We start from the raw sequence: 15,515 nt of genomic DNA on the forward strand, positions 1-15,515 counted from the left end.
AGCCTGGAACAACTAACCTTCCCCACCGGACAGTCCCTGCAGCATAGCTGGCCGAGACCAGCTCACCCTTCCTTCCCACCGAGGGGAGGTGAGTAGAAAACTAAAGGGGGGTCTGGATGACGATGAAGGCCGCACTGGTCTTCAACCTGCGGACCTCCAGATGTTTGAAAACTACAACTCCCAGCATGCCCGGACAGCCAATGGCTGTCCGGGCATGCTGGGAGTTGTAGTTTTGCAACATATGGAGGTCTGCAGGTTGAAGACCACGGAGAAGGGATTGACAGGCGGAGAGTTCACTCGAGTATAAACCGAGGGGGGCATTTTCAGCACGATACTCATATCAAACTGCAAGATAAACTAAGTCTAGTTAATCTCAGTCTTCTGCACTTTACATTTCACTGTAAACCCATACATTATACTGGTTCTTAGGCTACATACAGTATTATAGAAGGACTGTGACTTTTACCATGATAAATGTACTGTGGAATGACAAGATTAAAATCCCTTTTCATGGAGCAGGATGTGTGCGGGAGCACAGCCCTATAAACAAAGTCAAGGACTTTATCCAAACGGAAGCAGCTGATGAACAAAACTTGAGGCAGATCCTTTCATTCCCATGATGCATGCCCCTACAGAACGCCATAAACCTTTGCCCCTTTCCTACTGCACAAGGCTTATCTGATTTTATATACCTTGCGCCAATTACTCCTTTCCATGATAAACGTAGAATTCTATAGAGGTTGTAGATACACATAATCTTTCTACATTGAAAGATACAATGTAATTGTAAAGATTTAATAAAAAATACACACAACTCTATGGCATATCAGGAGAATATTAAAGGGGTACTCCGGCGCTTAGACATCTTATCCCCTATCCAAAGGATAGGGGATAAGATGCCTGATCGCGGGGGTCCCGCTGCTGGGGACCCCGTGATCTTGCACACTGCACCCCGTTAAAATCAGTCCCCGGAGCGTGTTCATAGCGTAACGTCACACGGGGCGGAGCCTTGACATCACAACGCTCCGGCCCTGTGATTGCAGTAATCAGACCCGGAGCGAACACACTCCGGGGGCTGATTTTAACGGGGTGCGGCACGCAATATCACGGGGGTCGCCAGCGGTGGGCCCCCCGCGATCAGGCATTTTATCCCCTATCCTTTGGATAGGGGATAAGATGTCTAAGCGCCAGAGTACCCCTTTAAGGGCATATTCACACAGTACTGTATTCTGCACATATTTGATACTGCAGATTTGAAGCTGTGTTCAGTCACATAGTTTACATTAAAAATCTGCAGCTTCAAATCTTGCAGCATCAAATATGCTAAGAATACAGTACCGTGTGAATAGACCCTAAAGGTGCATCAAAATATAAAGTAAAACAAAGTAAAATACTCTTTATTGGGCACCAGATAATACAAAAAGCATAATCATTTAGTACAACAATAATATGTGGACTTTCACAAAACCTGGAGCAGAAGACTAAACAAAGATAACCTACTACAGTATAAGGTAAAACCAAACACCATTAATAGCTGACTGCCATCTCTCCCATATATCCCTATATACACCAATGCTCTGCCAAATGTTCATGTGTTCTGAATGTGGGGGAGGGGAAATTAAGATGCTGGCAGACTCCTCCAGAGGCAGATTAACCCCCCCCCCTCTCACCAAGAACAACAGGATTGGGGGGAAGCCCCGATACACATTACAGATGATTGGTCCCACTGAAATTGGTGGCTCTAATCTGTATGGGTGGGCCTATGGGCCCTATCTTGTAGATTGGCGCTCATTTACAGAGCCTGTTATAAGGCTGAATTGCAGTGCAGGGAGGGCATGTGACCCTTTGCTTCATTCATTCGTAACACAGGGAAATATGTGGCCAATGAACAATAATTTGTAAGCAAGGCTGTACTGGAGCTTTTGCATCTCCACCAATAGAAGAGGAGAGAGAAGTAGTTGGATTTCAACAAGCACAATCCATTCGTTCTTATGGAGGATCAGAGGAGACATTCCACTGTACCCATTAAAATACATGCCGTTCAGCTGGGCATACACCTGGGAGAGACAGCTGTTTGTTGAAAATGATGTAAAGTGTATGCCCATCTATACCATCATATCTGAAATATCCAATATCAATGAGTGGGATCTGTTACAAAAGAGATTAGAGAGATAATAGATACTTTATTATGGCACCTGTAAAAGCTGAATCTATGACATCTGTGTGAACAGACAGAGATAGATGGATGGATAGATAAATAGATAGATATGAGATAGATAGATAGATAGATAGATATGAGATAGATATAGATAGATAGATAAATAGATAGATATGAGATAGATAGATAGATAGATATGAGAGATAGATAGATAGATAGATAGATATGAGATAGATAGATAAATAGATATGCGATAGATAGATAGATATGTGATAGATAGATAGATATGAGATAGATAGATAGATAGATAGATAGATAAAAAAAATATATATATAGGCAGCACACCACAGGTAGACTTCAAGCAAAAGGTGGATTTATTCCATGATGTGAGAGACTACGTTTCTCCAGCCTCACGCTGGCTTTCTCAAGTGCACTTGAGAAAGCCAGCGTGAGGCTGGAGAAACGTAGTCTCTCACATCATGGAATAAATCCACCTTTTGCTTGAAGTCTACCTGTGGTGTGCTGCCTATATATTTTTTATGCATGAAGGAACCAGTGGGCCAAGGTTCGAATTATGCGTGCACTCCGAATCCATTTTTTTCATTTAACTTTTGAGGTGCTGTTTCTATTAGATTTTTAGATAGATAGATAGACAGATAGTTGGAAGCGAAAAATTTTCAGCAGCACACCCGTTGTTAAAGTGCAAAAAGTGGGATTTTATTGACCCATATCAAGTGCGACGTTTCGACGGCCTTCCGCCATCTTTTTCAAGCTTCTGGATTATCTACACAGTCTGCGATTGGGACTGTGGTCTTCAGCCTGCACCCCAGGACTTATTGCTATAGTGGTAGTGCCGCCTATCTTTGGATAGATAGATAGATATGAGATAGATAGATAGATATGAGATAGATATGAGATAGATAGATAGATATGAGATAGATAGATATGAGATAGATAGATATGAGATAGATAGATATGAGATAGATAGATAGATATGAGATAGATAGATATGAGATAGATAGATAGGTATGAGATAGATAGATAGATAGATATGAGATAGATAGATAGATAGATATGAGATAGATATGAGATAGATAGATAGGTATGAGATAGATAGATATGAGATAGATAGATAGATACATATGAGATAGATAGATAGATAGATAGATATGAGATAGATATGAGATAGATAGATAGATAGATATGAGATAGATAGATATGAGATAGATAGATATGAGATAGATAGATAGATAGATAGATAGATAGATAGATAGATATGAGATAGATAGATATGAGATAGATATGAGATAGATAGATATGAGATAGATAGATATGAGATAGATATGAGATAGATAGATAGATATGAGATAGATAGATATGAGATAGATAGATATGAGATAGATAGATAGGTATGAGATAGATAGATAGATATGAGATAGATAGATAGATATGAGATAGATATGAGATAGATAGATAGATACATATGAGATAGATAGATAGATATGAGATAGATATGAGATAGATAGATAGATATGAGATAGATAGATATGAGATAGATAGATATGAGATAGATAGATAGATAGATATGAGATAGATAGATAGATATGAGATAGATATGAGATAGATAGATATGAGATAGATAGATAGATGTGAGATAGATAGATAGATATGAGATAGATATGAGATAGATAGATATGAGATAGATAGATAGAAAGATAGATAGATAGATAGGCTGTTATGTTATTAGATCATTCATAATTTATTTGGATGAATTGGATATGTTGATCCTCGAGCAGGAACCTGGAGGTTTCACTTGTTTATTTTGGGACATGTCATATAGCAGTGATATGAAGCGGGTGCCACTAAGCAGCTTGTGGAGGTAGAATACACTGACACGTTCTCCTATCCCTTATTATAATGACACATGGACAGCATGGGATCCCAGCACCCAGCTCCAAGGTCACAGAGCAGCTGTTAGCACCTGGATATTTAATTCTCTCTTAGTACTAGAGCAAACATCTGCTGCAGGCGGCTATTGCTTCTCATGTTAGAAAAAATGTTCCACAACAGGGCACAACATTTTGGTTCCTTTTTATACTTTTGTATTAAACTGAATAAAGAACGTGTAAAACTGAATGGACTTTCCTTAAATGGGCACTGTCAGATACAAAAACTTTTGATATGTTATAAAGCATGTATAACCAATAGGTTTTGCAATTGCTTTCATTAGAAATTTTTCAGTATTTCATATTGAAAAAGCCAGTCAAACATCTGCCCCCCCCCCCCCCCTGCCTGCTTGGACACATACTAGTCCTGCTGTGTCCATGCATCATCACCTATGTCATGGACACACTTCCTTGATTGACAGCTGTGAGCACAGGGCTCACAGCTGGAGGAAAAATCCTCCCACTGTCAGCTTGTGTCCCGCTACTGTCAGTGAGGACAAGCTGGGAGTTGTAGTTTTGCTAATGCTAGGGGAGATGTGAGCAGACAGCATACTAAGGGAAGGGGCGGAGACCTGCACAGTGAGGCCACACCCCCTCCCTTTGAGAGGAATTCAGACCAGTGAGATAAATTATAAGTGTAATAAAAAAATAAATAAAGGCGCTAGACACATAAAAATTAGATGTACATGGTCAGGATTAGGTACTGAGTGATATATTTTAAAAAAAAAAAATGTTGTTGGATCTGAGGGGTACATTTTAAGGAAATTAAGGTATAAGGGTCTATTCACACGGCGGAATTTCCGCAGGCGGGATTCCACCTCAAATGAAAGCTCAAAACACTTCTATGGGATTCCGCACTCCCGTTGACAATTCGGGATTTCCGCAAGCGGAAATTCCGAAGTGTCAACGGGAGTGCGGAATCCCATAGAAGTCTATTGGGCTTTCATTTGAGGTGGAATTCCGCCATGTATGTTCACACTACGTAATTCCCGCGGAATTCCGTGAGCGGAATTCCACATTCGGGATTACACGCTGTGAACATAAACATCAGTGTGAATGGGTTTCCGCAAAACCTGTTCACACTGAGCAATTTCAATGGCGGACAATTTCACAGCTGAAATTGTTCCACGCAAAGAAAGAACGTGTTAATTCTTTGCGCGGAAGTCTGTTAGCACTGCATAGCCATCAATGGTGACAACATATGACCAAAGTATTTCAGCCGCCGCCGCCAGAATGGAATCTCCACTCGCGGAATTCTGCGAGCGGAGATTCCGTTCAAACTCCGTAGTGTGAACATACCCTTATACAGAAAGAATTTGTACATCTTCTCATGGAGTCAAGTGAGTCTTTGGGACTATAAACATGTAACCTACCCGATGTGCTGCATCTAGGTCTTTATTTATCTCCTTCTACTGATATACAGCACTGTCATCACCACCAGGAATCATCCAGGTATCAGGAGATACAAATGCTCCAAGTGTTTAAGGTTGCCAAGACCATCTCCGCATTCAGATAAGGTTTTGTGTGATGAATTTGCTGTCCACATGGATTTGCTGCGACCATTTTCTTTGAAAAGACCATCCCCATAAAAGACCTCTTTTAATGCCATTTGATGTGGTCTTATTAAAGTGTTTTGTTTTTTTCTACAACAATGAAACTAGATGTGGACCATACACATCAGACATGTGTTGGCTGAACCTGCTAATTTTAGTGGGCATGGCAGCCATGTAAAACATGTGGAGGCTTCCTGGCTCTCCCCAGACAGACAGGAAGGACGGAGTTTGTTGAACTTTAACCACCTGATTCTGTTTTTTCTCACGAGAATAGTTGCCACCATAGTCTGGCAGCGGCTTACCACACCTCTCTGCATTCCAAACACTTGAAAGGTCCACTGAGCCAAACACTACACAAGGATCTCAGGAGAGAGAACTTTTAGCCAACAGCTATCTTATAAGTGGCTACATCTTAACCAATAATGCTATACATCAGAAAAGAATGCAACTGTCAAAGCATAAGTAGGTTTTTCTTTATAAATAAAATAGACAGACAAATAGATAGATAGACAGACAAACAGATAGATAGATAGATAGATAGATAGATAGATGGATAGATTGATAGCTGCTGAAATAGTTTATATGCTGTAAGTGATACAAAAAGTCAAGTTTGGTGATCTGAGGCTGGAGACTAATGTGGAATTCTAGACATAATGGGCATTGTGTTTTTCTTATAAAAAAAAAGTATTTTCTATAATAAATCAGGTTAAGTCATCACGGGTCAACCATCCTATTAGCCGGATGTAAGTGACAGCTAAAGTCACAGATGTTACAATGCCTAAAATGTACAAAGCTGTCAAAAAACAACAAAGTGACCTATTATTAAGTGATTGTTCCAAAGGGACAGAGGTGACTGTGGGCAAACAAAGCCTGGAATGGACATTACAGCTGCTCCAATAAATCAATGAAATGTCTGCAACTGGATCACTTCATTATAAAGCAGGGGTCTCAAACTCAAATTATCTGGGGGCCACTGGAGGTAGCAGCTGGGTGAGGCTGGGCCGCATGCATCCCTTATATATAATGCCCCCATCATGCGCCCCTCACATATAATGCCCCCATCATGCGCCCCTCACATATAATGCCCCCATCATGCGCCCCTTACATATAATGCCCCCATCATGCGCCCCTCATCATCCACCAGCAAACCCCCCCCTCCCATTTCCCCTACTCCCGTGTGGTAATAGCATGAGCTGACGGATGATGGGGGTGCTACTTCTGGGGGTTCCCCACATTAGGTAGGCAGCAGGTTCCTCACATTAGATAGGCAGCAGGTTCCCCACATTAGGTAGGTAGTAGCGGTTTACCCATATTAGGTAGGTAGTAGCAGGTTCCCCACATTAGGTAGTAGCAGGTTCCCCACATTAGGTAGGTAGTAGCAGTTTCCCCACATTAGGTAGTAACAGGTTCCCCGCATTAGGCAGTAGCAGGTTCCCCGCATTAGGTAGTAGCAGGTTCCCCACATTAGGTAGTAGCAGGTTCCCCACATTAGGTAGTAGCAGGTTCCCTAGATTAGATAGTAGCAGGTTCCCCACATTAGGTAGGTAGTAGCGGTTTACCCACATTAGGTAGGTAGCAGCAGGTTCCCCACATTAGGTAGTAGCAGGTTCCCCACATTAGGTAGGTAGTAGCAGTTTCCCCACATTAGGTAGTAACAGGTTCCCCGCATTAGGCAGTAGCAGGTTCCCCGCATTAGGTAGTAGCAGGTTCCCCGCATTAGGCAGTAGCAGGTTCCCCACATTAGGTAGTAGCAGGTTCCCCACATTAGGTAGTAGCAGGTTCACCACATTAGGTAGTAGCAGGTTCCCTAGATTAGGTTGTAGCAGGTTCACCACAATAGGTAGTAGTAGGTTTCCCACAATAGGTAGTAGCAGGTTCCCCACATTAGGTAGAAGCAGGTTCCCCACATTAGGTAGTAGCAGGTTCCCCACATTAGGTAGTAGCAAGTTCCCCATATTAGTAAGTGAAGCCTTCAGGCATTTAGCCCTGCTTCGGGCAAGCAGCGCTAAATGCCGGAAGGTATGCCTTCTGTAAAAACATAGGACTAAGTCTGGGTACACCTGGGTAAAATTTAACTTTTTATGGCACGGAAGACACAGAAAGCATACATAAAATGAAGAAATAACTGGCTATATGGGATGTGGCCACATACAGATTCTTATATTTTATGGCTGGGCCAAAAATCAGGCATCAGATAGAAAGATATTAAAGGGGTACTCCGGTGGAAAATTATTTTTTTTTTTTTTTAATCATCTGGTGCCAGAAAGTTAAACAGATTTGTAAATTACTTCTATTAAAATTTTTTAATCCTTCCAGTACTTATTAGCTGCTGCATACTACAGAGGAAATTCTTTTCTTTTTGGAACGCAGTGTATCTGCTGACATCATGACCACAGTGCTCCCTGCTGACATCTCTGTCCATATTAGGAACTGTCCAGAGCAGCATATATTTTCTATGGGGATTTTCTCCTACTCTGGACAGTTCTTAAAATGGACAGAGATGTCCGCAGAGAGCAATGTGCTCGTGATGTCGGCAGAGAGCTCTGTGTTCCAAAAAGAAAATAATTTCCTCTATAATATTCAGCAGCTAATAAGTACTGGAAGTATTAAGATTTTTTAATAGAAGTAATTTACAAATCTGTTTAACTTTCTGGCACCAGTTGATAAAAAAATAAAAAAAGACACAAGAAAATTATTCAGTAAGGTTAATAACCTCTTAGCAAGTATCTATGCTTTATCCTATTAACTATACAATCTGACTGCTATGAAAGACTCGACACCCAAAGAAAATCAACATCCAGATGAAAGATATTGTCCTATCCATAAACATATGTGTGGATCACTATATAGAATATTCATCCATGATTTGGAATTTCCATTCATAGCTCCACTGAACTGGGATCAATGCACCTTCTATATAGCTTTAGGCTGCGTTCACATCATGATTTCTCCATCCGACCTGAGTACACGATTTTTATAGCTTAAAATCGTATGAAATCGTATATAAAGTCGGATCCATTGACCTCCATAAAAAAATTGGATCCATTATACAGATCCAATTTCACACGATTTTTGTTTGGGTCTGAAATCGGGGTTGACCACGATTTCAGACCTGAACAAAAATCGTGTGAAATCGGATGCGGATCAAATCGGATGTGTGTAATGGATCCGATTTTTTAATGGAGGTCAATGAATCCGACTTTATATACGATTTCATACAATTTTAAGATATAAAAATCGTGTACTCAGGTCGGATGGAGAAATCGTGATGTGAACGCAGCCTTACAAAACATGTCAGAGAACAAATAATGATAGAAACAGATTCCTTGGGATTTTAGTGACATCTGAATCGGTGCTGGAATATTCCTGTTGTTGGATGAGCAGTAATATAAACCCCCTCATATGAGCCCACAATACTCCACACCACACTGACTCTGCAGTACAGGGCCATCTAAAACTAGTTTGGCTGTAAGTTCTGTTCCTCCTGTTTGAAGTGGTTGGAAGGGTTTAGCGTCTGAGATTGAATTCTTTTCATAGACCTATAATTAATCTATGCAAGATTAATACATGGAAACCATGCTCTCCTCCAGACACATCCTGGTAGGGGATCATACAGAACATGCACAAAGCCCTACTCCTATTCCGCACTTCTAGTTTATTTTTCTAATACACATGCTGAGGATATTTATCTGCCTTTTTTTCTATTGCTACATTCTTCACATGTTATGAGGGTAAAGGACTCCAAATCCCAATCTTTTATGGGGCTGGGATAATTTCCTGCACCTGTGAAAATACACTCATAGAAATTCTAGACTTTCCATAAGAAGGGTCCTGTGGTCAAGGTATGCTGGTTATAAGCTTTCTGCCAGTAGCTCCCATCTGACACTCCGAGAACCTTGCTGAATTGTGGTGTCAGCTGCTTTTCATGTAACCGCACCTTGTTTTATGTTGACTTAAATGTAGCACGATGACAATGTACCAGTCAGGTTCAACCTCAACAGCTCTGAGAATTCATTTACTAGTTAAAAAGATGAGCGGGAATGTCGCTCCACCCCTAGACATCTTATCCCCTATCGAAAGGATGTCAGATCGCTGGGGTCCCACCCCTGGGGACCCCCGGGATCTTGGCTGCTGCACCCACCTGTTGCGGCTTCCGGCAGCGCTGGAGGCTCTCATCCTAACGCCTCACGACCACGGTGACGGGAGATCATAAAGTCACGACTCCGCCCCGTGTGACATCAATGCAAGTCTATGGGAGGGAGCGTGATGGCTGTCACGCCTCCTCCCATAGACTTGCATTGAGGGGTGGGGCGTGACAGGGGCGGAGTCGTGACGTCACGATCTCATGTCACCGTGGTTGGGAGCTGAATCCTCCAGCGTTTCTGGAAGCCGCAACAGGTGGGTGCAGCAGCCGAGATCCCCAGCGGCGGGACCCCCGTGTTCTGACATCTTATCCCCTATCCTTTGAATAGGGGATAAGATGTCTAGGGGCGGAGTACCTCTTTAAGGGTAAACATGATCATGTTCGTGGATGGGGTACCCAGGCCACCTACCACAGAAATACACGTGTATAGCAGTATGGATTTCTGTAGATCACTAATGTGTAAACTTTCAGATTCGATATCGTTACAGCTTCACTTCTGAGAATCGCTTGTTATTATTGCAGACATAATGCTGTCAGCTATAACTTCTTACATGTTTACCATGCTGGGACTTGTATAGAGATCCAAATCACCAACCTTCTACTTTGATCTCCTACATTCTGTACGTCTTTTAATAATCTTATAATACTTAATAATCTACAGGTAAGACTATACTTGTAAAGAGTTGCTGTATACAAGGCCATGGGCACAATTTTGAGTGGGGAAACACCATATATATGACATTCAGTAGAACATGCCACAATTTCTTTCTTTCTATGCCTTCTTATGGAGACATTTGATGTACATTTATGAAACTGTCCAAAAGAAAAACTGTTTTTGTTGCCCACAGCAAACAATGACAACACAGTTATTACAATAATAGAGTATTGTTGGGAATGAAAGCTGAGCTACAATTGGTTGCCACAGATCTACACCACAGTGTTCTTTTCTATAGGATTCAATAGAAATCTAAGAGAAAGATCCAGTGGTATGTTCCACCCAGTGTCGTAAGTATGGAGCTTTCCCCTCTGGAGATATTTTTTCTAGAATTGTTCCATACATTACTGAATTCGATGGATCATATTAGGCTAGGTTCACATTGATGTTGGCATCCGGCCCATTAAGGGTCCGATTGGCTCTTTTTTTTTTCTTTTTGAGCTGATCAGACCCTGAAATGGGTCGGATGCAAACGGCTACTACATGTCCCGACGGACCCCATTCACTTGTATGTGGATCGTTGGTGATTCAATAATTTTACAGGAATTTAGCTAGCACTATTTTTTTTCTCCGCTAAACTCTCGTCGTTCTGGCCGGATTGCCTGACGGAACTCCGAATAGTGGAGTCCGACGGCAATATGAGCAAGGCCTAAGGCAGTACATATACAACAAGGCAGCACAATAAAGCTATGTATCAGCCATGTCATGTAGAACTTAATACAGATTATGTCAATAGCTTGCTTTAAAATACTGTATAACATTTTAATGCAAGTGTGAGAGCATACTGTACATAGAAGTGTGTATGCATTTGTACTAAACAACATATTTAACTTTTAATATAGTGTTCCTTGTGAAATTAGCAGAAACTTTCCCATTCACTTGCTTGTAAAATTATCAACATAAATATGTTTAAAATGTAACAGAAAAAATGGCCACTCGGTGGCTCCGTTCTGTTCCCTGCAGTGAGTTTGGTCTCCTCTGGCCTGGCAGGAGACCAAACTTAGGAAATGTTTCTCTGCACAGAGCTTGATTGACAGCTGCACAGAAAGTGAAAGTTTCACAGATTCTGACAGAAAGCTGCACAGACTGAAAGCTGCAGGAGAGCCTCACTGACAGCAACACAGGCTGAAACATGCACAGAGCCTGGGGTCTTCACATCACAGCACTGCAACCATGTGAGGGCGGAAGTTGCCCCCCAGCAGGCTTCACTGATGCCATGCCTGCTGGGAAACGCCCATTTTCTCCTGCTGGGAAATTGCACTATGCGAGCAAGAAAAGAGGTTATAGATCAATTTCTATTTGCCATAACTTGGAATAGAATATCCTGTGGTAGGTAAGAATATGTGTTTAATTTTTTGGTGTATCAAAAATGGTATCATAAGTTGCTAAATACTTCTAAAATATTCCATAGACGTCAGCAGTTTTGGGGAACATGTTGATGTTCCTATATTGTCTGCCATTTCTCAGTAGTAAAAAGACTGATGTCCCAGAGCCAAGTGTATAATCTCACGGATGAGAAAATCACTTACATTAGTCAGTTATGTCAAAAATTTACCTGAGAAGATAATATTAGGAAAACAGGCTAACAAAACATGATCCTGCTATTTCAGCTATTGCTGGTATGTGGTTGGGTTTCCATCGCTTACTGGCAAGTTCCATTCATTTTTCATTTTAAACAGGTTCATATGACTTATTATATGACTTTCCACTTAACCTCACCCAGTGGTCCCAGGGTGAAAATGTTACAACACAGCAGCACAACATAGTTTTAGATCACCTATGAGATTATAATAACAAAATGCATATGCAGCAATTCTTTATACCTAGTGTTATTATTGGTATTACCACAAACAGCAGCAGTGGTAATAACAAGCTGAAAGACAGAAACACACAAAGAAATAAACAGAAAACCCTCACTGCTCGCTGCCCCATAACAGCTTTATAGTAGGGAAATGCCATGTCAGTAGTTTCCTAATAAACCCACCTCCACTCATCACATGGGACTCTACACCTAAGACAACATACGATGGTAATTCGTTCCAAATGAACCATTGTTAGTTGAAACCATCGTATGTTGAGGGATCTGTGCAATGTAAAGTATAGGAAGTTATACTCACCTGTCCCCGCCGCTCCGGACCGTCACTGCTGCCTGGGATCTTCGCTCTTCATCACTGTCATCACGTCGCTGCGCACGCCTCTCCTATTGCATAACGGGACGGCGTGCGCGGCGACGTGATGACGGCGAAGGAGAGCGACGGCGATGCAGGGGATCCTGAAGAGAACAGTCCGGGGCACCGGGGACAGGTGAGTGATCATCACCAGACCGCACGGGGTACCTTAAACGGCTATCCGGCGGCAGCTGAAGCTGTCTGCGCTGCCGGATAGCCGTTTATGCGATGGCCCGACATACAAAAGCATCGTATGTTGATGCTGCCTTCAACATGCGATGGCCTCTGAGAGGCCATTGTATGTTGAAATTATCGTATGTCGGGGCCATTGTAGGTCGGGGGGGGGGGGTCACTGTACTGTATCTAGAAAGTGATGGCAAAACAATACCTTGAGTGATACAGTAGGTTTGTAACATTTGTGATGCACTATGGCCCAGATTTCTCAAAGAATGTCTACGGTGGAGCTATTTTCCCATGTTTATTTGGGTGGTGGGTTTGATTAGCGTGCATCTTATTTATCAAGAAGGTGCAGCAGCATGATGAATTTTGCGCAGCTCTGCTGTGGTGGGAAAAGCTCTACCACATACACTTTTTCTAGACACTTGTGAGGGAGGGAAGTAGACACTTTTCCGGGTCCTGAATTTGGCAGGTTAGGTGTTTTTACTTACTTTCACAGAGCTGCCGGGACATTTTTACTTGCATTTTAGACACTTTTTTACATTTACGCTTTTTTAGACGCATTTTTACTTGCATTTTAGGTGCTCTTTATTTTTGTAAAGCCGGGTATCACCGTGATCGGTGATGTCTGGCATTAGAGATGGGTCCTGGTGGCAGATAGCCACCAGGACCCCCCAGCTATGACCCGCACTCAGCTCCTGAGCACGTATCATAGAAGGGGAGTGGGACGCTGTTGTCCACAAGAGTTTAAAGGTTTAATTGCGGAAGGTAGAAGGGATTCTCACGCCTACTGGTAGGTGGTGTAGCTTTGTGCCTAAAAAAGTACCTTTTGCGCACAAAATAGCAACTTTTGACAAAAGTCGCAAATGATAAATATGTGACCACTGCATGGTCAAAAAGAATAGGTTCTACGGGTAGGCAAAAAAAGAGTGAAACTGTCTATATCAGAAGACGCAGAAAAGTCTCTAAATATGCTGCTTTTGCCTGAACTGTGCCAAAACATTGACAAAAACAATACTCTAAAAGCAATGATAAATCTCCCCCTATGTATCAAAAGATACAAAAACAAACAAAAAGCAACAAGGTTCAACAAAAACAGGCAAGCTGTTTACATAAATAAGGTGTAGATTAGTGTTTCCCAAGCAGGGTGCCTCCAGGTGTTGTAAAACTACAACTCCCAGCATGCCCGGACAGCCTTCGGCTGGGTATTGTAGTTTTGCAACAGCTGGAGACACCCTGCTTGGGAAACACTGGTATAGAGTGAAGATCAGGATGATTATACTCTGAATATCCCCTGGTTAATGACATTACACATCTTACATTAATATATTTAGATACATATGTCATATTGCCTTGTAACTTTACCTATGTGGCAGGGTAACCTGTGTACACATTGGGGGAGATTTATCAAAACCTGTCTGGAGGAAAAGTTGCCCAGTTGCCCATAGCAACCAATCAGATTGCTTCTTTCATTTTACAGAGGCCTTTTCAAAAATGAAAGAAGCGATCTGATTGGTTGCTATGGGCAACTGGGCAACTTTTCTGGACAGGTTTTGATAAATCCCCCCCTATGGTCTGGTCTTGCAGCTCCTATTGTTATATAACAACCTGGTTTGGCCTAGGCCATATATGGATCCTAACCTGTGAATCCTTGGCCTTTTATGGCTTTACAAGTAGGCGTAGACCTGTAGGTGTAGTGTCCATTGTCTAGGGGAATACTTTTAATTGATAGGTGACATGGATAGAACACTTATATGGGTGGCAGTTTAAGCAATAATAAAAATAGTCTAGGACAGGGTGTGCTCACAATGGGTGTGTATTCAGGGCTACATGAGGTGCAGGGACATAATGACATGATTGACAGTATTGACAGGGATGGGCCGAAAAAGAATAAAGCTATTAATATGATATTTGTGCCTGTAAATTTAATAAGAATAATAATGATATTAGCAGTAATGACCCTAATAACACTAGTTATGCCATAATCTTGTACCACAATGCAGTGATTCATTCCATACATCAGCGTTTCCCAACCAGAGTGCCTCCAGCTGTTGCAAAACTACAACTCTCAGCATGCCCGGACAGGCGAAGGGAGTTGCTGGGAGGCACTCTGGTTAGAAAACACTGATGTACACATTGGGGGACATGTATCATTATTTGTGTATGGTAGAAGCAGTTTACCCCTTTTCCCGAATTCTACATTATGCGCAGAAGCCCTAAATTTATCAATCCAGCGCAATGAGTTTCATAAATTGCGGCCAAATATAGTAATTAGAGATGAGCGAACTTACAGTAAATTCGATTCGTCACGAACTTCTCAGCTCGGCAGTTGATGACTTATCCTGCATAAATTAGTTCAGCTTTCAGGTGCTCCGGTGGGCTGGAAAAGGTGGATACATTCCTAGGAAAGAGTCTCCTAGGACTGTATCCACCTTTTCCAGCCCACAGGAGCACCTGAAAGCTGAACTAATTTATGCAGGATAAGACATCAACTGCCGAGCCGAGAAGTTCGTGACGAATCGAATTTACTGTAAGTTCGCTCATCTCTAATAGTAATCTCCTCATACCTCCACTCTTTGAAAAATGAAATCGATGACTTAGAGCATCTTTCTACGTGCAGTCCAAGATGGCTTATATTTGCGTAAAAAATATGG

General features: G+C 41.9%; 1 protein-coding gene across 5 annotated transcripts in view; it reads right to left on the reverse strand.

The window, feature by feature from the left end:
* Nucleotides 1-15,515, reverse strand: part of NHSL1 (NHS like 1) — a 208,346-nt gene that overhangs the window by 190,676 nt on the left and 2,155 nt on the right. The gene's annotated exons all lie outside the window — the stretch shown is intronic.

The sequence above is a fragment of the Hyla sarda genome, chromosome 3, assembly GCF_029499605.1.
Source record: "Hyla sarda isolate aHylSar1 chromosome 3, aHylSar1.hap1, whole genome shotgun sequence".
Lineage (NCBI taxonomy): Eukaryota > Metazoa > Chordata > Amphibia > Anura > Hylidae > Hyla > Hyla sarda.